The sequence below is a fragment of the Taudactylus pleione genome, unplaced genomic scaffold, assembly GCF_031769625.1.
Source record: "Taudactylus pleione unplaced genomic scaffold, aTauple2 ptg000154l, whole genome shotgun sequence".
Taxonomy (NCBI): Eukaryota; Metazoa; Chordata; class Amphibia; order Anura; family Myobatrachidae; genus Taudactylus; species Taudactylus pleione.
Genome location: NW_028284556.1, coordinates 4,119,537 through 4,143,743, shown reverse-complemented (window position 1 = coordinate 4,143,743; position 24,207 = coordinate 4,119,537). Strand labels below are relative to the sequence as shown.

Here is a 24,207-nt window from a genome sequence, read left to right as displayed (position 1 = left end):
AGGCTTAGGCACCACTAGGGGCTAGGGTTAGAGTAGGGAAAGTGGGGGTTAGGTTTAGGCACTAACGAGGGAGGTTAGAGCTAGGCACTAGGGGGGAGGTTAGGATTAGGCACCACTAAGTGAGGGTTAGGGTAGGCAGAGGGGAGCGTCAGAGTACTTACCTCTTGCTGTCGGGATTTCGACCCGTCGGGCTGCAGCTATTGGTATTTGATTCTTGCTGTTTAGTCGTCGGCATTGCATACGGATTCCATTCAGAACTTGTAATCCAAATGGTGTTAATAGATTTCAGATATGGAACAGTTGTGCTTCTAATTTTTGCCATGATCTAAAATCTATCAACATGGGGCCTACTGTACAAATGATCAAATAAGTATAAATAAGTAGTCTTTGTACTGTACAGGATCCCCAGAAATTTTTTCCAGCCGGGTGGGGGCCTTTGCAATTATGCGTGCGCCGGGAAAAGGGGTATCTCCCTTCCCATTCCAGCCCAACAGGTCTCAGGCTGCTCCCCTACTGGCTCTCAGTCATAAGTGCCCATTATGCAGTGCCCCCTGTAGTTATCCCCATAAGCAGTGCCACCTGTATTTGTGCCCTTTATACAGTACCCCCTGTAGTTTTCCCCTTTATACATTGCCCCTATAGTTTTGCTTTGCCCTTATGCAGTGCCCCCAGGCTGAAGCAGTGCCCCCAGACTGGTCCCTTATGTAGTGCCCCCAGGCTTAAATAGTGTCCCTTATGCAGTGCCCCCAGGCTGGCCCTTTTATGCACTGCCCCCAGGCTTAAATTGTGTCCCTTATGCAGTGCCCCCAGGCTGGCCCCTTATGCACTGCCCCCAGGCTTAAATAATGTCCCTTATGCAGTGCCCCTAGGCTTAAATAGTGTCCCGGGGGAAAGTGCCGGGCAGTAGGCTGTTTCTGTCGGGCGATGCGCCCGCAGAAAACAGCCTGGCGAGAACACTGAGGATTGTTATATCATGTACATTTTACAGCTCACAAATCTGGAAATGGAAACCATATATACATTTTGAGTACATTCCTGCAGGATGACACTATTGTCCTGGTGGAAAATACCGATGAAATTAGTTTTGTTTTTCCTTCTTCCCTTTTTTTTTTTAATACTGATTAATTTTTTTACTTTGCTTTTTTTTTTTTAACCTGCTTTCATTTAATATTTTTCTCTTGTGGTATATGCTGTAAGCTTTTGTTACACAAATCTCATACCGTATTTCCTTCCATGAAGCCTTCGGAGCACAACAGGCTCTGTAATCGCTCATGCACTGTGCATAGTTTTGTTAATGAAATAAAAAATCCAGTGGAGACCTGCTTTATTTTTCAACTGTGCATACAAACTCTAGCAGAGACTGCTGGAGATGTCCTTATTGGTATCTCGTTTGCATCCAGTTATTTATACATCACCTACATGGTTGCAGAGTTAAGTGCTTATTTTCTTTATGTATAGTACATAATGATAAAGGGAATTACAAATTCATAAACAGGAGTTACTTTTATTTACTTTCTCTTAAAGAGGATTTGTGCATTCAATAGACACATGACAAATGAAGGTACAGTACATTGACTTTGAGATATTTTTCTTCCCTTTTATTCTTATTTTAAAGACCTATAAATGCATATCTTGAGTTGGGTAGGGTACGCGATCCCGGCGTTGATAATGCCGGCGGTCAGAATTCCGGCTGTGTAATCCTGACGTCATAAATCCTGACGCATGCAGGTAAGTATTCTAACCCTCCCCTTCCCGCAGCCTAACCATAATACTCTCCGACGAAATCGCAGCTGGGATTTCGGTGCTGGGATTCTGTTCATCAGCATTGTATGTGCCGGGTTGCTGACTACATCCCTCATGAGTCTTTGCTCTTTATTCATAAATGGAACGATCAATTGTCCAGTTTACAGCGATGCTCACTTCTGATAGAGCAGTCTCCATCTCCAGTCCTCAAGTACCCCCAACAGGTCATGTTTTCTGGATTTCTTTAAGTACGTCCCAGTGAGTTAAACTATTTTGCAGGGGTTAGTACTTATCCCACCTGTTTCCACAGATGGATATCTTTAAAATTGAAACCAAAAGAGTATTTTAGAATATATAATATAAAGCTCAATAGGTTAAATAAAACATATTTAATTAAATAGACCTGCTCCAGGGCCAGCATTTTGTTTATTGCAGTCTAAAGCCACACTAAATAGGACGTTGGAACTAAGTAAGTTTCACTGTAAGGGTCTGATTCTGAGTCACATGCAAAAGTGAATGCAGCAACGTGTACAGTATTAGCTGTTGCCAGTCTGCGAGTTTATGCAAATGACCTACAAACTTCTTCCCTTGTGTACATCAGTGTGACTGAATTAGCAAGGACTTTGACGCCCACTTTTTGCGCCCTTGCACCTTGTAATACTGATAAGCGGGTCCTTATACACCACCATCGATTGCACATCGAAATTTGCACCAGCCCCATGGCAGGTGCAGTTTCACTATATGACCACGGCCTCCTATGCTTGCAGCTGTGCGACTGTTGACGCAGCCACTTGCATTGACACTCCCATAATACTTTCACTGAACTGACTATTTTTGCTTGCACTAGTAACCACAGCCCAGGAATGCCAATCTCTTTTCCGCGACCTTTCTGATACCGTCTAAAGTGATCGCAATAGCACCTTTGTGCATATACTGTGTGATGCATACGTTGTAGGGGTTTTTAGAATTTTTTGATAATGCGCAGTTGCAAATAATCGCTCAACTACGTAAACATCTGCATTGTGTGTGGCTCTGAATCAGGCCCTAATTGTGTTACTATGCAGAGGCTCCTCCAAAGTAAACACAGCTTCTGCCAATCATGACGGGCTCATTGTAGGGAGGAAGGAAAGTGCTCTCATATACCCACATATTGTAACTATTATTGTTACTATGTAACTGTATATGCCTTTTTTTAGGACTGATAGTTAAACATAACAATTCTGCTATTTAAAACTAGTCCCTTACTCTCTATAGGAATCAGTATGACATACCTCCGGACATAAGCCCGGCGAATGTAATACAGACGCCGGAAGGCAGAAGACTGAAGATCCCGACAGGGTAAGTATTTTAACTATCCCGCACCCTTACCCCCACCTCCCCAACCCTAACCCTCCTTTAGGGGTGCCTAACCCTATCCTCCCCCTCCCCGCACCCTAAACCTAACCTTCCTGGTGGGGTGCCTAACCCTAACCCTCCCCCTAGGCTAACCGTCCTGGGGGGTGCCTAACCTTAAGTCCCCCCCGCGAGCCCCTAACCTAACCCTCCCCCCCGCACAGCTGTTCGCTGTCGACGCCTGGCTTACCTTCGTTCGGTATGCCGGGCATCGGGATTTCGGCGGGTGGATAATGATAGGCGTCGGGATTTAGATGCCTATCATTGGTCCCATGCTGGGATTTCACAGTCGGGAAGCCGGCGGTCAGCATTTCCACAGCCGGCTTCCTGACCGCATACCCTCTCTATAAATGGGAGCTTAGCAAAGTAGGACTGTTAAAGGTAGTGTCAGTATTTAAGATATAAGAGGTCAAACACCCTCTTACCCAAACAAGAAATGTGGGCTGCAATTGGCAAAAAAAGGATGACCTAACAAAAATTGATCATCAACAATCAAGTTATTTTATTACCAAGATTTATGGCGTCATAATATAACTCCCTATTGTCATGGATAAATTAAATGCAAAAATATTCCCAATTTGAGCAATTAGCTATTGATTCTATGGGGCCTATGTATCAAGGTTTTTTTTTCTTAAAATTATGTAGAAACTGCATTGCACTAATGGCACAAGAAGGAGATTTCACATTAAACTCCGTCAGATTGCTACTTAGCACTGCAGATTGCAGTCCCCATTATTATCAGTGGGCACTACAATCTCTGCCCCCCTATGTACCAAACTCCAAAAAACGATGCTTTTCAGAGTTTGGTCCCGTAATTCACATCATCTTCTTTAAGCCTATGAAGTATTGCGAGCAGGAGAGAGATCAACTGACACTGTGCGCATACCAGCTACCACAGGAGAAAGACTGCTACTAAATGCCAGGGATATAAATCGCAGTGACATCAGTTACTGCAGCCGCTGTCCTTGTGAGTTACCCTTTGTACATAGAGGGGATATTTTCATTAAAAATTAAAATATCACCCACAATATGGATACTTAATAATTGAGTCAGTTCTGCGATTATTTGTACATAGGCCCCTATATGTTTGTAAAATACTGAAACCATTTTAAGTTTAGAATGGCACTGTCCAGGGTAAATACGCCTCCTGTTATATTTAGAAGAGCTGTGCTTTTAATTTGTTAAACACTGCACTGTGTATTTCTGAATATATTACTGGTTATTAAAAAAATGACCATGCTGAGTTAAGTTTTAAGTCTCTTGTTATCCCAACTGTGGTGTATTGTCACGCAAAATTAAAGGCCAAATTCAAATACCCACATTAGGCAAATGTGTAACTGCAGGTTACATTGGCTTGAGCCCTTTTATACAATTAGAAAACGTTGCGGATATCGCGTGGTAAGTCTGCCTGGTTTCACCTGCTTTAACAGTGAGAAAAGTGTGGAAATCATCCTGAACCTCGAAAAAATGGGCGATAAGATGGTAGGAAGTGTAGTGGCCATAAGCAAAGTATTTGGGTCTCTTAAAACAGGTATGGAGAACCTCAGAAGCTTCAGATGGTCACACTGCTGACCTTACAGCTCCCCGGATGCTCCGGACATTGCTGTAATCACTGGCGATTGTGGCCCCTGCCCCCGTGTGACATCACACGGAGGGGTCGTGGCCTGCATCGGCCCCGCAAATAATATTTTATAAATCAAAATGTCCCTCAGCAGAAAAAAGGTTCCTCACCCCTGTCTTAAAAGGTTGTCAAAATGGTATTTTTATCAATAGTGGAAAAATTATAGCTAACAAGTTTTTTTTTTTCAGCAAATTAAAGCACGTCTCATCTATACAAAACCATAATATACCTGTCCCACACAATTTAACTCCTTATTCAGCTTTTTGGAGAAACCTTAAAAATTAGATTCTTTATTGGCAACATTTGACATTTTTAAAAACTTCTAAATGTCTTATTAATCATTAGGGTAGGTGTACCAGACGTTCTGAGCCAAGTCCAGACATTTTTATCTTAAAATAGGCATTTTTTTTTCCGACTTTGCACCTAATCAGGTGCGAACTTAAATCTAAATCTTAAACTCCATACTGATACCCATTTTCCACCAAAAACCCAGGTTTTTGGACATGGTTCCAACCCAGGTCAGACCCCCATTTACACTGCATCTTCAATCCGGGTTATTCTTGGGTCAGCCCCGTTCACACTGATCCTGGGTCTGCCCTGCTAAATTGTAAGGTTATAAAAAGTGGGAGGTGACTGCTCCACAGCCACCAATCAGCTCATTTTAGGTTGCTCTATTTATACTGCTCCATTACCCAGCTTCATACCGGGTCCAACCTTGGTAGCTACCTGGGTTAGATTCCCAGGTCACATGACGCGGCTTATTTTTCAGGGACCCTTTTCCACCGAGCCGCTACACGGGAAAACCCAGCAATAACCTTGGTTATTGCAGCATTGGAAAAGTAGTATTAGAGACCTGCTTTAAAGTAATGCAGATTTGTCGGAAAAAGTCACGCCCGCAGGTTTTTGTTTTTTTTTTTCTTTTAAACAATTCGGGCCTAAAGACTGCTTACAAATTGTACATCACACTCACAGGGTTGTCAGTCCTAGCAACTAAATGGATCATAAACTTATTTTATTTCCTATTCTTGTTGATAAAATTGGATCAGGTTTTGATAACTCAGAATAATTGTTTGGTGGAGGATAGCAGGGAACCTATTATACAACGTCAAGGCCCACATACATCTGCGACGGATCGTCGAGGTGTAGCGATCCTGCAACCCCACATCGCAGGATCGCTGAAATCCAACATGTTGGATTTCACAGATATGTTGATCACGATCAAAAAATTATCGAGATTGGCAGATCGGTGAAATTTAGCATGTAGAATTCACCGATCCTGCAACGGATCATGGAACATTGATGGCCACCGGCCGGCATTTCCGACCAGTGGATTGGCGTTTCCTATCCCATCACTACATCGCTACGATCTGTCGCCGATGTATGAGGGCCTTCAGTCAACTGTTATTTAAGAGATCTGTGTTTAGTCTGCAGGATGAAACTCCAAAACTAAAGGTTGCTTAAACTTAATACGGCTGAGTGATCTCATTTGGAGTGTTTTAATATTCATTTTATAATGAACTTGTTTTCAATTTATGATGATGTGGTTATATTTCTGCATTTCTCTGTGCAGCTGAGTTTTCATTCTGCAGCAAAAGAATACTTTTGCCTCCAGTGCTAGAAATAATTACCAAGGACTTTTTCTGGAAAGCACTTTTTAACATATAATTTTAGTGTAAACAAAAGGATATTTGGGTGAATGTGGTCTGTGGCCCTTTTGAAGTCCCATCCAGCCCTGTCTAGTCGGCAGATGAATAGCTAAGGAAAACGTTATTTTTATGTTGTGCTTAGTACAGTAATTGACAGAATTTTCAGTCATTAACCACTATTTTTTTTTCTAAAAACCACTCAAATTGTCTTTTTTTTTTTTTAACGAGTGAATTATCATTTGTAAAAAAAAAACGTTTTTTCGAACATCAGATCACCACCATCGCAGTTTTCCATTTTACAGTGGCTACAGGCACAGGTAGTTTTAGGGGTGGGTTCATTCACAGCTGCTGGGTGGGGGGGTCCTGCTGTGCTGACCGATCAGCAGTGATCGGCAGCACAGCAGACACCTGGGGGAGGGTGCAGGCAAGCAGAGGGACTGGGAATAGCTAATAGAAGGCATTACCACCCACAGTGGCCATCCACGGGTGTTTAATGATTGTGACCAGCGTCATCTGGTCAGAATTGTCCTTGGTAACAGACAAGCAACACTGGCTCAAATGACATCCAGTGTGTACCAGACTCCTATCTAGAAGGTCAGTGCAGCATTTTTTAGCTTCTATGGGTTATGGGACCAAAAGACCCGCCAGAGTGCCCCTGTTAACACTACAGTACCTCACCTTGGCTCGTGGCGTTGCTATTTGTACCCTGCAGAAGTGGCAACATGTGGCGTGGTCCGATGAGTCACGGTTCCAGTTGTTTCATGCTGATGGTACAGTGCGGATGTGGCGCAGACCCCATGAGGCCATGGACCCGAGTTGTGAACAAACCACCGTGCACGCTGGTGGTGGTTCCTTAATGGTGTGAGGTGTGTTTATGTGGCATTGGTCCACTGGTCCATCTGAACATGTCAGTGACCAGTAACCACTATGTTGCATTGATTGATGACCATTTGCAGCCCTTCATGGTTCGTCATGTGCTCTTACAATGATGGATAATGCACCGTGTCATCGGTCCAAAGTTTTCCAGGATTGGTTCAAGGAGCATTCTGGAGAGTTCTGACGAATGGTAGAGAGGTCCTTTTAGTTTCCAAGATCCTACAAATATCAGGCAAGTGTGGGAAGATATCCAGATAGCATGGGTCAACATCTCTCTTCAGAGGACTTCCGTCTACTTGTGGAGTCGATGCCACGTCGAATTGCTGCACTTCGCTGGGCTATAGGGGGTCCTACACGATGCTAGGCATCTATTCCACTTCAGTGTGTGTGTAAAAAAATAAATAAAATATATAGTGTATATGTATGTATGTATATATATGTGTGTGTATGTATGTATATATATATATGTCAGGTCCATAAATATTGGGACATTGACAGAATTTTCATATTTTGTCCTCTATTCACCACCACAATGGCTTTGAAATGAAACAAACAAGATGTGATTTAACTGCAGACTTTCAGATTTAATTTGAGGGTAATTACATCCAAATCAGGTGAACGGTGTAGGAATTACAACGGTTTCTATATGTGCCTCCCACTTTTTAAGGGGCCAAAAGTAATGGGACAAACTAAACAATCCTAAATCTAACTTTCACTTTTTAATACTTTGTTGCAGATCCTTTGCAGGCAATTACAGCCTGAAGTCTGGAACGCATAGACATCACCAGACGATGGGTTTCATCCCTGGTGATGCTCTGCCAGGCCTCTACTGCAAATGTCTTCAGTTCCTGCTTGTTCTTGGGGCATTTTCCCTTCAGTTTTGCCTTCATCAAGTGAAATGCATGCTCAATCGGATTCAGGTCAGGGGATCGACTTGGCCATTGCATAACATTCCACTTTTAAGCCTTAAAAAGCTATTTGGTTGCTTTTGCAGTATGCTTCGGGTCATTGTCCATCTGCACTGTGAAGCGCTGTCCAATGAGTTCTGAAGCATTTGACTGAATATGAGCCTATAATATTGCCCGAAACACTTCAGAATTCATTCTGCTGGTTTTGTCAGCAGTAACATCATTAATAAATACAAGGGAACCAGTTCCATTGGCAGCCATACATGCCCACGCCATGACACTACCACCACCATGCTTCACTGAGGAGGTGGTATGTTTTGGATCATGAGCAGTTCCTTTCCTTCTCTTCCCATCACTCTGGTACAAGTTGATCTTTGTCTCATCTGTCAATAGGATGTTGTTCCAGAACTGTAATGGCTTTTTTAGATGTTGTTTGGCAAACTCTAATCTGGTCTTCCTGTTTTTGTGGCTCACCAATGGTTTGCATCTTGTGGTGAACCCTCTATATTCACTCTTGTGAAGTCTTCTCTTGATTGTTGACTTTGACACACATACATCTACCTCCTGGAGAGTGTTCTTGATTTGGCCAACTGTTGTGAAGGGGTTTTTCTTCACCAGGGAAATAATTCTTTTGTCATCCACCACAGTTGTTTTCCGTGGTCTTCCGGGTCTTTTGGTGTTGCTGAGCTCTCCGGTGTGTTCTTTCTTTTTAAGAAAGTTCCAAACAGTTGATTTGGCCACACCTAATGTTTTTGCAATCTCTGATGGGGTTGTTTTAATTTTTCAGCCTAATGATGGCTTGCTTCACTGATAGTGACAGCTCTTTGGATCTCATATTGAGAGTTGACAGCAACTGATTCCAAATGCATATGTCACACCTAGAATCAACTCCAGACCTTTTACCTGCTTAATTGATAATGAAATAACGAGGGAATAGTCCACACCTGTCCATGAAATAGCTTTTGAGTTGATAGTCCCATTACTTTTGGCCCCTTAAAAAGTGGGAGGCACATATTGAAACTGTTGTAATTCCTACACCGTTCACCCGATTTTATGTAATTACCCTCAAATTAAATCTGAAAGTCTGCAGTTAACGCACATCTTGTTTGTTTCATTTCAAAGCCATTGTGGTGGTGAATAGAGGCCAAAATATGAAAATTCTGTCAATGTCCCAAAATTTATGGACACTTGTATGTGTGTGTGTGTGTGTGTGTGTGTGTGTGTGTGTATATATATATGTATGTATATATATATATAATATATAATATTACACACACGGCGGGTAAAATAAGTATTGGACACATCAACATTTTTCTCAGTAAATATATTTGTAATGGGGCTATTGTAATTAATTTTTCACCAAATGTCAGCAACAACCCATGCAATCCACACATGCAAAGAAATCAAACCGTAGATATCCATAAATTAAGTTGTGTAATAATGTGGAATAACACAGGGAAAAAGTATTGAACACGCTTACTGAAATTTATTTAATATTTCCTACAAAAGCCTTTGTTGGTAATGACACCTTCAAGAAGCCTCCTGTATGGAGAAACTAGTTGCATGCATTGCTCAGGTGTGATTTTGGCCCATTCTTTCACACAAACAGTCTTCAATTCTTGAAAGTTCTGTGGGCTTCTTCTATGAACTTTGGAGCTCATTCAGACCCGGACGCTAAGCTGGGCTCTCTCGCAGCTAAAAGGGTCCGGGTATGCAAATGCCGCGATCGCATCTGGTGAATGGACGCCCTCTATGCCTTAGAGAGCGACGGCAGTGAGCGCACGCCGGAGTATAAAGACGCCCACCTTTCTTTCAAATCACACGTCATCTCCAGGAAGTGTGTGATTACATTACAAATATATTTATTGAGAAAAAAGTTGTGTTCAATACTTATTTTACCCGGTGTATGTATGTATGTATGTGTGTATATATATATATATATATATATATATATATGCATGTATGTATGTTTATATATGTATATATATATATAGTGATCGCGCTGAGCGGCAAAATATGTGGGTCCTTCCTGACCATTTCTGGGTCCCATCATAATTTATGCTTTAATCCTCCCCATATGACCCTCAGACACCCCACATTCCACCACACTTTCTCACATATCCCCTAAAATGCCCGTCCGATACCCCCAATAGAATCCGCTTTGTACAGAGGTCAGACTGCAGTCCCCATTGACATTAATGGGGACTACAGTTTGCTGCGGTAGTTAGCCTTGTGCAGGAGATTTCTGTGAAATCTTCTGCATTTGACTGTTCTTACAATTATGCAGAAACTGTAGTAACAAGAGAAGGAGGTGGGAAGCCGGGGACAGGAGTAGGAGGTGGGGAGCCGGGAACAGAAGTAGGAGGTGGGGAGCCGGGGACAGGAGTGGGAGGTGGGGAGCTGGGAACAGGAGTGCCAGGTGGGGAGCCGGGAACAGGAGTGGGAGGTGGGGAGACGGTGACATGAGTGGGAGGTGGGGAGACGGTGACATGAGTGGGAGGTGGGGAGCCGGTGACAGGAGTGGGAGGTGGGGAGCCGGTGACAGGAGTGGGAGGTGGGGAGCCGGTGACAGGAGTGGGAGGTGGGGAGCCGGGGACAGGAGTGGGAGGTGGGGAGACGGGGACAGGAGTGGGAGGTGGGGAGACGGGGACAGGAGTGGGAGGTGGGGGGACGGGAACAGGAAGGTTCGGGGAGTCAGATTATAGGTGAGGGGAACTGGAACAGGAGGAGTAGGCAGGAACACAAGAAGGGGCTGGGATGTGGAGGGGAGCCACGTACAGGAGAAGATGGTAGCTAGGGACAGGAGGAGTAGGTAGGGAAGTGAGAAGGGTCTGGGTGCCACCGGGTATTGGAGGTGGAGGGGTAGGCAGGGACATGAGTAAGGGTTAATTTTATTTCCCCTTCATCCTAAGGACCTGGACGTGATGTGGAATGAGGGCAGAAGTGCAGTTCCAGGCCCTCACAGCGCTGATATGTTGTCCCACCGATAGTAGAGATTTGTACCCTCATGGACTCGCAAAAAGTCCAGGAATGATGATGTTCGTCCACGCAAGATGACGTTTTGCCTCTTTCTGAGTTCCGTTTTTTTGGAGGGAAAAATCCGAACTCCACGTGCAAACTCGAACCTATCCGAGCCTGCACATCCCATACATATATATATATATATATATATATATATATATATATATATATATATATATATATTACACACATCCGCGTTGCTTCATACAAAATATTCCATACCGGGGGCACTCAGGAGTGAGACACACAATAAACTGTATATTCCAACGTTTCAATGCTCTATTCATGCATGTCGAAAATGCATGAATAGAGCATTGAAACGTTGTAATATACTTTATTGTGTGTGTCATTCCTGAGTGCCGCCGGTATGGATTTATAGTATCCACGCTAGGTCCGGCAGAGTGCCGGACCTAAAAAAAGGGCACTCCTGCGTGTGCCCAAAAGGGGGTGTGGTCATGAGAAAAGGGGTCATGTATTTAAGACCCCCCCTTTTCAATCACTCTTCGGGACGTGCCTGGTATTTACGGACATGCCGGGCTGCCCCCAAGCGCTCCTGTCTCTAAATACATCGGCAGTACTCGATGCACCACAAATTTTCCCCCCTGCGGGGCACTGCGGCACCCGCCATGTTTTAGTGGGGCGCCGCCATGCCCAGACGCGTTTCATTTAATTGAACTTCCTTAGTGGGTGTAGCTAAAGTTCGTCATTCCCAGCCTTATATAGAACACCTTATGACAAAACAAGTTCATCCAACAACTGTTAAGTCGTCGGCACAGTCATTCTTTACTGCACACAGCCTCCAAAGGTAAGAGCATCCCAGGCACTAGCAGCAGACAGGAATCACCTGACATAGATGGACATAGACAGTATAGTTACTCTTTTAATTTGCAGTAAGCTCCACCTATCAGACAAATCTAAGTCAATCCTAAAATATAACTTGTAGATGAGAAAAAGGAGTAATTTCTGACTGTTGGATACCTTGCTCTCCAAACATCAAACAAGTCATATTCCACCAGGAACTGGCAAAATCACAAGAGGAATCCTGTGAAGGAACAGATTTCAACCTAATCGTAGAGTGTGATCTATCCAGGACTGGGTCTAATACCATATTAAAATTACCCAATATCATTACAGCACCCTTGCAAGGCCTTTAAAGAACCATGCAAAACTTTTTACAAAATGTGAGTTACTTAATGTTAGGGTCATACAAGGACACTAAAGTAACCTCAACATCTTCCAAGATGCCTTTAAGGATAAGAGATCTACCATTCAGATCTGCATTTTGGATTGTAAGAACATAGGGGTAGTCATGAAAGATAAAAATAGCAACTCTAGCCTTTTTATAAGGCCATATTCGCTGTATAACAATGGTGGAACTAAGATCAGTAAATACATGGCGGGGAGGTCGCAGTAAAATGGGTTTCCTGTACGGCTGCTATGTGGGCTTTTAATTTAGCAAGATAACATAAGGCTAGTTTCCACTTATAGGGGAAATGAAGTAAATTAGCATTAAGGGATATTATATTAACCAAAACAGAGTAGTAAGAATGGGGAGAATACAAACCTGTGTCTAGAAGTGTGCTTTAGAACTGTGTACCCAGGTAATAGGGGGAAGGTAAAGACCAACAGGGGTAGGTAGAGCTGAAAAAACTGAAATAGCCTCAGAAGGAGCTATAAAAGTCACCAAGCCGTAGCGGCACCAATGGTGAGATGGGGAGTTAGAGGCCCACCACTCACTATAAGAAAGGAACAGCAACATATAACCACAAATAACTTTCAATGTATATGACCTACAAAAAATTGTTACAAATGTAGAGGACAGGTACTGAAATGCAGATGAAATAGGAACCGAGCTGGTAAGAACATAAGACATAATATGCATCCTAGAGAAACAAAAAAGAGACTCCACACTGGATTAAATCAATTGAAAAACCATTCAGAAAAAAACAACATATAAATAAATCAAGAGGGTGTACAAAAAAATATATCCCAAAATCAATGAACAGGTTGGTGGTGCTCCCCTGGAGTAAGGGCTATACACAAATGGCAACAATTGTCCTAGAGAGTAGGACAACAGAAAGATACTCCTTTTGGGGGCACTCTTAGAAAATCATATATAGAAATTAGGTTAATACATAACCTTTATTTATAAATGCACTTAAAAGGACAAAGACAGGCAAACAACAAGAAACATAAATCAATCAACTCTACGGTGTTATGTACCATATACAGTCGTAGAGTAAAAATAAGTATTATACCTTGGTATTAATAAGCCAAAGTATACCCTCTGTGCATATAACATACAGTAAAAAAAGGGATTGGATATACACTCTGATATCCTATTGTATCCCTTCACCATCCAATTGTGATGGAGGAGAATCTGGCGAAAATATTGAAAATGCTTGACACCTTAAATAAACAATTTGGCAGCCATATAATCTGGTTCCTGTGTTCAAGCAAAGATAATGGCAGGCATCTGGTATTACAATTCTTGCATTCTAGTACATAGATATAATCATAAGCATATATTCTTTATTAGACATGAGATTTGTCAAATGCTTCTTTAATTAGTGTCTTATATTTATGATCATTATAATGATCTTATTATGAATAGTAGCCCATGTATATCCCGGAGGGGCATGTAAAGCCCTATATATTGTGTCAGGCAGTTGATTTGTGCATGTAATTAATTAGATGGTCACAACATTTAACAATAATCAAGCAGCATAATTTAAATACGATAATAGATAGTAACAATGTAATCAAACGATTTGCAACAGATTAGTCCATATAAGTAATGGACGGTTACATCGCAATCTTGTGACAAAAATATATTAACCCTTTAGGGTATCAAGGGGTTAAATCATACACGCTAGTCAGATCATAATAGTCTGACAAAAATCAATTAAGCAGCAGCACCATCCAAGACAAAAGAATAAAGAGTTAGCTGCGCAGATCACTACAATTCAAACACCACCATCCGGTCAGTAACACCTTCCAAGTAGCACAATATCCCAGAGTTCTTTACGCATAACATACTGGTCATTATAGGTCAGATGTAAATAGTAAATATAGGAAGCAGACCAGGGAAAAAGGAGTGTGTATGATACCTCTCCGGAGTCGCCGCGGCATACAGCGGGGCTATGCATAGACGCCTGCCATGAGTTCAGCTGGGAACAGCTGATACTCACGTGACCTGGACGCGTGTTTCGCCGTTTTGGCTTTATCAAACAGGAAGCCTAGTGTAGAAGTCATCATGCAACAGCTTCTACTCGTTTTTCTCTGCTTATCTAATTTATCTGTATATTATCAAGTATTTAATGTTGATACAATCTCTAGGTATTTTACTCGTTGTCTCTGCCTATTTATATTTATATGTATATTATCAAGTATTAATCGTTGATACAATCTTTAGGTATATTATCGTTCATGCGATTTACTAATAGATATTGACCATTATACCTAATTTATATTTATATATTATATTACATAACATTTAATTTCTAATATGATTTATTTATATATATTCTGCATTATTTAATATGCAGCATTTTTTCTCCGACCTGCTCTTTACTAATTTTTGGTTTTGATTTTCTTATAAATAATCAATTAATTAACTTTATCTACTTGGGTATTATTTATTTACTCACTATTATTTTTATTATATATTTATTCTGTATTATTTTACCATCTAATCCTTTACCAATATATTGATATTCCTGATACTAACATACTGCAGTTATTAGTATCACCATGATTACCCCTGTTACCATTTAACTTTCTCCATATATATTGGATTGATGTTAAGTAACCAGGAACTATCACCATGGTTACCTTTCTTATTGCTGGTCTATCTCACCCCACGTCCCAGATAAGATAGGGGTGGAGACATATGATGTCACTATAATGTGCGGCGTATAAAAGAGCCGTTGCATGATGACTTCTACACTAGGCTTCCTGTTTGATAAAGCCAAAACGGCGAAACGCGCGTCCAGGTCACGTGAGTATCAGCTGTTCCCAGCTGAACTCATGGCAGGCGTCTATGCATAGCCCCGCTGTATGCCGCGGCGACTCCGGAGAGGTATCATACACACTCCTTTTTCCCTGGTCTGCTTCCTATATTTACTATTTACATCTGACCTATAATGACCAGTATGTTATGTGTAAAGAACTCTGGGATATTGTGCTACTTGGAAGGTGTTACTGACGGATGGTGGTGTTTGAATTGTAGTGATCTGCGCAGCTAACTCTTTATTCTTTTGTCTTGGATGGTGCTGCTGCTTAATTGATTTTTGTCAGACTATTATGATCTGACTAGCGTGTATGATTTAACCCCTTGATACCCTAAAGGGTTAATATATTTTTGTCACAAGATTGCGATGTAACCGTCCATTACTTATATGGACTAATCTGTTGCAAATCGTTTGATTACATTGTTACTATCTATTATCTTATTTAAATTATGCTGCTTGATTATTGTTAAATGTTGTGACCATCTAATTAATTACATGCACAAATCAACTGCCTGACACAATATATAGGGCTTTACATGCCCCTCCGGGATATACATGGGCTACTATTCATAATAAGATCATTATAATGATCATAAATATAAGACACTAATTAAAGAAGCATTTGACAAATCTCATGTCTAATAAAGAATATATGCTTATGATTATATCTATGTACTAGAATGCAAGAATTGTAATACCAGATGCCTGCCATTATCTTTGCTTGAACACAGGAACCAGATTATATGGCTGCCAAATTGTTTATTTAAGGTGTCAAGCATTTTCAATATTTTCGCCAGATTCTCCTCCATCACAATTGGATGGTGAAGGGATACAATAGGATATCAGAGTGTATATCCAATCCCTTTTTTTACTGTATGTTATATGCACAGAGGGTATACTTTGGCTTATTAATACCAAGGTATAATACTTATTTTTACTCTACGACTGTATATGGTACATAACACCGTAGAGTTGATTGATTTATGTTTCTTGTTGTTTGCCTGTCTTTGTCCTTTTAAGTGCATTTATAAATAAAGGTTATGTATTAACCTAATTTCTATATATGATTTTCTAAGAGTGCCCCCAAAAGGAGTATCTTTCTGTTGTCCTACTCTCTAGGACAATTGTTGCCATAATATGCATCCTACCAGAAGCACTGCGTCACACAGGGGACCATATGTAAGATCACCACTAAGGTTTTTATCCGCTGGTAACATTGCAGAGTCAGTTTTGTTCAGTGGCCTGCAAAAAAGAAAGCATTAAGGAGAATACAATAGAAAACTCAGGGAGCGTCATTGGCAAATATTAACTGCAGCTCAAGATGTAGCATCAACCTGTCTGCCACACCATGGACCAATCCTGCTGAATCACAGGGTGGGAATGGCTCTGGAGATGACCCAGCAATGTTCCATGACAAGCAACTTAGTACCTTCCACAAGAGTAGATATTATGGCAGTAGTGGGAGACAATCGGCTTGGTCATAAACCACCATTTGGAAGGAATGCTCTCTTTTCTCAAAGCATTTTTAACATGCTGATAAATTAAGACTTACAATAAGCAAGTGTAGCTGGAGAGATGTCCTAAGGGTTGCTTCTTTAACATGAAAGTAGTGTATCCTCACAATCGTGTCCCTGGGTGAACCTTCCGAAGCAGCCCTGACCTTCGGGATATGGTGGATATTGTCAATGAGTAAATCCGAAATATGCGTGGTCGGTAATAGTTTCTGGCAGAGGTCCATTGCAAAGTCTTTAAGATTACGGTGGTATACTCGAGTATGCCACATATTTTAAGGTTGTTTTGACGTTATCAGTCTTCCAAATCAGTGACCTTTTGCCACAGTGCTACCAGTTCCTCCTGTATTGCCTTGTGGAGGATGACTAAGTCGTTCTGGGAACCAACCACCTTGCCCATTTAGGTATCCAGGTGATTTGTACGACGACCCAATTCATCAATAGCCTGTGGGCGCACTGAAGGGCAACTTAAAATTCAACTGTCATTATGTTTCATCTTCTTCACCATAAGTGGCTCATAGTAGCCTGCATCAGTAGACACCGGGCATGGGTGGAACTGATAGGTTTGGCCTCAGCAAGTTGAGAGCTTCCCTTCTTCTGAATGGCTAAAACATGCTGAAACATTAGACCCCTGTGAATCCAAGACCTGAGAGGATTGTTTAAAAAAACTAACTGTAGGAACAGACTTGGATACTTTCGGCTGTTTAGGTGCCATGATGCGGAGTGGACAGAAAGTGGGACACATATCAGATAGTAATAATGAGGCAGTCACACAATGGGACCAGTTAGGATATGAACAGGTAGGCCATAAATCAGTGATGGTAGATCATCCTGGCACCAAGGCTTGCAGACTGTAATCACACCTTAGTCCAAACAAGAAAACACTGAGGGGGTTGTAGCACCAAATATAAAAAGCAAATCAGACTAGAGTCCAAATTTTGAATGGAGAGTCAGTATACAGTAACTAGACAGGAGCTCTGAAGCAACACTAAGGAAAATAGGTGCAGTAGAAATAGAGCAATACCCATACTGTCCTTTTAGAGATCTGTGTCCACCAAGGCAGGTTTTAAAGTTGGAGGATCCTTAGAGGGCAGAGATGAGGCCACCAAACCATATTTAACCCTCAGCATGGCTCGCAGGGAGAGGCTCCCGTAGACTTATGCAGTGCTATCTGCACCACACGTCTGCCTCAGCAGGGATCTGATGGATTCCCCCCTAAACCAGTATTCAAGTATGCTGCCGGTAGCCGGGGCTCCAGTCTACAGCTTTCGCTGGCATGGTAGGCTGTAGGCTCCAGGTGCAGCTGCCCAACAGAGAGCGGCCACTTACACCCTTCAGAGACTACCCCGGGCTACACTGACCCTCTGCAGCCATGTGCCGGTAGCAGGGAGAGAGGAGGGTCATGCTCTCAGCAATGATTGGAGCTCCTCTGGCAGAACTCCGACCAACCTTGTGATGTGTTTTTAATGCATATTTCTATTAGTTTTTCATGTGTTTATTTATTAATAAAGGGTGGGATGTATGAATGGGGCTGCTAATCGGCGGTAAAGTCTGGATCTGCTTCGCCCATTATAGAGGGGATGAGTAGGTCCAGGCACCACCCGCACGTATTAAAATTTGTTTGCTGAAGAGGGAGAGTGCTAATCACCTGCTTGCATACTTTCTGCGCATACGCTCGGAGCTTAGTTTAACAAAAACAATTTTTTGTATCCACAATCCCTGGCTGTTTGAACCAACAGCCTGGGACAGTGATGTGGTGCGGCAACGACAGCTGCAGCTGTCGAAATCAATGGTTGCAGTTGTCAGAACGGTTAGTACCACTGACTGTTCATACAATGCCTCTCCCCACTGTTACGCCCTATCTAGGGATAGTGGCGCCAATAATGACATCACTTTCCTGCATTATTACATGCAGGGAAGCGGTAACTGCAGCACTTAACATGCACAGTTACCGTTTTTAGCCCTAATGCCCCTTCATACGTCTACCCCAAAAGTCTGTTGTATTGGCAGCAGGTGTTGAGAAATACAACATACTTTCTTTTAACATTTTAAAGCAGCATAAATTTCAGAACACACTGTTGTATCCTATTTCGAATGGGCTTTTATTCCTTTATGTGAAAACCACTTAAAAAAAAAAAGCAGGAAGTTGTGAGAAACCTTAAATGTTAAGTGCTTTTGTGTTGGGGCAAGGCCTGGAAGACTTTATATTCTTTTGTTTTGCTAACTCTGATATTCAAAAAGCAGTGCAGTACAGTATATGATTTTTAATGATTCAATGTGTTTTGCTTGCAAACCTTGTAGGATTTTTTTTATGCGTGTTTGTTTTTCCTTTGGACCAGAGCCAGTGTAACTTCAACTTTACTACCATATACGCTTGGCTGCATAAATTGAAATATAGGGCCTGATTCACTATGGATCACTATTGCGATTGCAGCTGCGATTACGCATGCAGATCCGTTGCGAAAATATTCTAATGACAGCAATCGCAAAGCTATTCTAGAGATGCCCAGAGCCAGCATAGAGACGCCCACTATCGCTTTCAAAAATCTGTAATACCTTGAAATCATGCGTATACATCGGTAACATCGAGTAACATCAGCCCTTCATGCACAATTTCAACAGGTCTGACCTTACTCAGAAATTGCTAACCTCGTCGCACGCAGTGAGTACACAAGCTGCGTATACTGTCGCAGTGGCTACTTTATGCACACCCCTGTAACGGTGTTCACACCGACTGGCACACCTGTTTCCCTGACCACTCCACCGTCACCACCCCCCAAACGCTGAGGTCCTGTCCCTCTGTCTGCTGTGGCTTTGAATCTGTGTGAGTGATTGCAATGCTTACCTGCGGAGCATGCGCAGAACGCACCTTTGATCGGTCTGCGTATGCAAGTGCGATCCATGATGAATCAGGCCCATAGAGCATACTGCCTTTTTATTAGTGTGTTTGGCTACATGGGAATACCTCTACTCCTGTTTGCTGAATGGTTGCTCTATATCTTATCTTTCTGATGCTTGTAATAAGGTCTGCTGACTATGTTGGACTGTGTCACTAGATATGGATCAGCTGAACTCTGTGAAAGTGATTTGATTATTAACATTGATTTTTATTGTGCTTATGCAAAGATAAAGTACATATTCAGTTCTGCAGTATGAGACCAATTAAAGTGAATCATTGTTAGAAAACCATTTATCCAGTATAGTTTTTTTTTTAAATTAATTGAATTACTATTAAAATGCTCGTGTGTAAAAGAAGAAAAATGAAAATTAGTTTTGGTAATATTAGATAAGCTGTGACTGAACTGTACTTATATTAGCACAAATAATCCTGCCGATTAGCCGGCTTCAGTGGCGCTTGGAGATTACATCATCTCTAAGCGCCCACTGTTGGGCCGACCGGAACGGAGCAGCACCCCCCAACCGCACTCCATGCCACCAGACCGCTGCGGAGTTAGGTAAGAGGGTCGCGGAGGGGGAGGAAGTCGAAGAATTGCTGCTCACCTGCACCGGAGAGCTGGGTCAGTGCTGACCCCGCACCAATGTGAACAGTGCGGTGCCGCGGTGTAAAAGGGGTCTGATCCGGGTTGGAAATTCGTTCCAAATCCCGGGTCAGACCCGGGACTTTGGTGTAAAAGCAGTATAACTGTGCATCTTGGTAAAACCATGCTGCATTGCAGTAGGGACTGATTTAAAATGTGTGAGATTTAGATTTCGGAGGGGTGTTTCCAAATTCAAATCTAAATTGCAGTGTAAAAATAATGCTCTCCAGCATTTGAGGGCTACATGCAAAAGCGACCAGTATTTACCGAACATGTAAAAAAATGCATATATTTGCACCCCTTGCATTGCAACATGGATTGTCCAGGTTCATAGTTACTTGCTATATCTTACTTACTCTATTCCCAAAGCTGAATAGAACACAGTTTTACATAGAACACAGGAGCTCATTCAGACCTGCTCACTAGATGCGTTCGCTCGCACCCAGAGTATGCAAATTCGGCTAAGTGACGGCAAGGCATTAGCACGCCCTCTATGTCTTGGTGTGCGATCACTTTGTGTATGCAGATGCCCACCAGCCATTCATAAAACGCCCACTTGCGTACGTCATCTCCTGGAGTGCATGAAAACATTGGTACATCGAACACCACCGGATGTGCTTGCAGCGCTTAAGGTTAACTATACCTCGCCACAAGCACTGCGATCACTTCAGTGTGAAATACAACCAGGTGACGTGTACTATGACGCTGCCTGTTAATTATGCACGCCTCTGAAACGGCATTGAAACACATATGCGCGCCTCCACTCCCCCGTTTCTAGTGGCCTGCCCTTGTTACCACCCACAAACGGCCTCTCCTGTCACTCATTCAGCTGGGCTATCTATGCTGGGCGAGCGAGTGCTTCCTGATCTTTCGCAATGGTTTGCGCATGCGCATTGCGATGCATGCTCAGATTGCAAATATCCGCCGGCTACCAGCGATCGCATCCTAGTGAGCGGGTCTGAATCAGCTCCACAGTTTTACCTCTTCCCCCCTGAGGCTTTGCCCTGTGCTGAGCCCGTTTTTGGCACTTTTTGTGCTGGTGAAATTCCAACATTAATAGCATTAATAGTTTTTATGTAGTATCCACAGAATTTATCCTTTTTTGTTTAATTTCAGTAAATAGTAAATCAGTCTGTTTATTCCTCCTGACAAGGCAAATTAAAATCTCACTTTTAGTGAACTAAAAGCAAATGTGTATTTTTATTTTTTTCCTAAATCTTAGTAAGAGATTATTTTTGGTTCTTGTTCTGTCTTTAATCCTCCTTTTCAAAACAGCCTAAATTAGGGATTTACACATAGGGCAGTATTCAATTAGTTTCGCTTCCACGATAAAATTCTGCCTGACGGATTTTTCGCCTACATCGAGTCGCCCTATTCAATTCCAAAAGATGCGAAAACGGTGACCCAGAACAGGCTGAAAGTGGTGTCAGATTCGGGGAAATCAGCCTGAACTCCCCCCAAAGATGCACTAACATTTAGTAGTGCCCAAATAGTCCTAATAGCACTGTTTGCGGTACTTAAGTTGGTTCAATAGCCTCTAATTAGCGTCTTTGCACAAGTGGTGAAGAATGGCATAAAGCAGTATTTTTTTGTGAAAATAAGTAGTCCTGGTAAATTTGGGGCACCTGAAAATGGCTGCTAACATATTTTAATATGTCTAAAGTGAAGTTTTAATTAAATTAAAATTCCTCCGTCATAAAAGCACCTGCACTCCCAAAAACACTTGGCCCCTTCTTAGAGCAACCCCAGAACCTTATTTCACTAGTTTTTGAAGTTGTCCTCCCACTTTGTGTTTTTTCGCCCCCAAAATTAAAGTACATTTTTGGGGTGTTAAGTTTTCTTCCTGGGATCTTTTGACACAGTTGTCCTTTGGGGGACTGTCCCAAGGGTTCTGAGTGGTTTCCCCATCTTTGCACCCCAAAATAAAAATTTTGCACTACTTTTCTCCTGCTATTCAGAGGCAAATCTTTTTCGCCTATTACATTGCATTGACTTTCCACGTACGCGAAAAGCGGGTGGAATTGAATACGGAGATAAGTTTCAGCCACACGAAAAGACGCAATCGGCGATCTCGGCATTTCGCGTCTAATTGAATACGGCCCTTAGTTTGCATTTGAATAAGATTTATTTATTTTTTTATTATTTGTTTTACTAGTTTGAATGAAATGCATAACACTGTAGGAATAATATGGATGATAACAAGTTTATACCATTTTAAAAATTAGACAACCTAACGCATGAAATGAAGGAATACCTGGTTTATTTTAAGGCAGGACGGGGGAGATTTAAGGACCCCCATACATCAGAGATGGATCACTGCGATCCTGAAACCCGGCAGCGCAGGATCGGTGAAATTTAACATGTAGAATTTCACCGATCCTGCGATGGATCGCGGAACATCGAGGGCCGCCCGTCTGCATTTCCAACCAGCTGACCGGCGTTCCAATCCAATCGTAGGATCGGATGCCTGATGTATGGGGGCATTACATCTCTGGACTTTTTAATATTTACCCACTAAAGGCCACATCATTTGAAAGGGGAGACTCTCCTCTTTGAAATGAAGGTGCACCTAAGTTTATTGAAGCCAGGATGAGGGAGATTCTCCACCCAATCTTGGACTTCATAATGATTTCTACTAGTATTGAGGAATGTCTGGAGATCATGTCGATTATAAGGCATTAGCTACTAATGGGTCACATAGGTGGCGATTGGGTTCAGCGGGAGTTGAATAGTGGCAGGAAGTTTGTCCCTAAGCTATTCAATTCAGCACGCTGTTTAGTCCAACTATTCTAAGTTAAGTTGTAGAATGCCAGTCCTCGCAACTTGGTGTTTTTGATGCGAGAACTGGCATTCTCCAACTAAAGTGCTGGTCGTGAGGCTGTTAGCGCCGAGCACATTAGTTGGACCTAACAGCACGTTGAATGGAATAGCTCTGAGACCAACTTCCCGGCGCTATTCCACTCCCGCTGAATTGAATTGCCCCCTTAGTTTGAAAGATGGTGCCTCCAAGTCTCTAGATGCCAGGATTGAGGAGAGAGGATGATTTTAGTGCTTTCAGTCTCCATTCTCTGGCTTTTTACAATTTTCTGTAGTGTTGGAAGGGGCTTAATGACATAATTGCAACCCCCCAATTTTGGGGAAATTCCAATTATTCAAAGAGATTGAGAGATTGCAGTTATTTTATTTATTTATTTTGTTTTGTTTATACCAGAAGCTTTGGCAGGGAAGAAGATTCCCTGCCAAAGATGAATCATTTGCTAATCCCTCTTTTAAACTAGCTGTATTGGATGTGTGACGGGACCGAACTATGGGGGTCATTCAGACCCGCTCGCAAGCGGGTCGATGTCCCCCACTTCGCATGCGCACGACGGAGGGAGCTCCGTCGTGCGCATGCGCGAGACCCGGAGAGCGACGGGCTCTCCATCGCTCCGAGTCTCGCACCAAAGGGGGCGTGCTGTCGATGTTGATTGACAGCACGCCCCTTTTGGTGGGCGTGCCTGCCAGAAGGAGGCGTTCCCATGGGAACACCTACCGTCTCTGATAGAGCCAAAATCACTCCAGGGCTTGCGGCAGCGAGACCCTACTGCAGGGTCTCCGTCGCAAGCCCGATGGTTGCGATGGTCAAGACCATCGTGACCATCATCATGGACGCTCTGTTACCACCCACAGCTATAGCGAGCGTCCATGAGGACGCTCCAAAAAAACGTTGGAGGGCCCTGATTCAGAGTGAGCGCTCTGGTCAGAGTGTTCAGCTCTGAATCAGGCCCTATATATTTAAAGGCCCCATAGCAAACGTTTGTAAGGGCCCCTATGTACCACTCTGTGGTGAATATGCAACTTTGACAAGGAAGATGGGCCCCCCCCAGCTCTGGCCCCATAGCAGCTGCACCCCTTGCTCCTATGGTAGTTATTCCCATGGATGCGTCCTCATGGTTTT

The 24,207-nt window shown here is 42.6% G+C and overlaps 1 protein-coding gene across 7 annotated transcripts in view; it reads left to right on the top strand.

The window, feature by feature from the left end:
* CNST (consortin, connexin sorting protein) overlaps positions 1-24,207 on the top strand; it is a 167,750-nt gene that overhangs the window by 42,496 nt on the left and 101,047 nt on the right. Inside the window, exon 3 of one of the 7 annotated variants that reach the window (XM_088474349.1) lies at positions 2,998-3,081. The exons of the other annotated variants lie outside the window; for them this stretch is intronic. The gene's annotated coding sequence lies outside the window, so the exon portion shown is untranslated. The remainder of the gene's footprint in view (positions 1-2,997; positions 3,082-24,207) is intronic. 7 annotated transcript variants of the gene reach the window in all.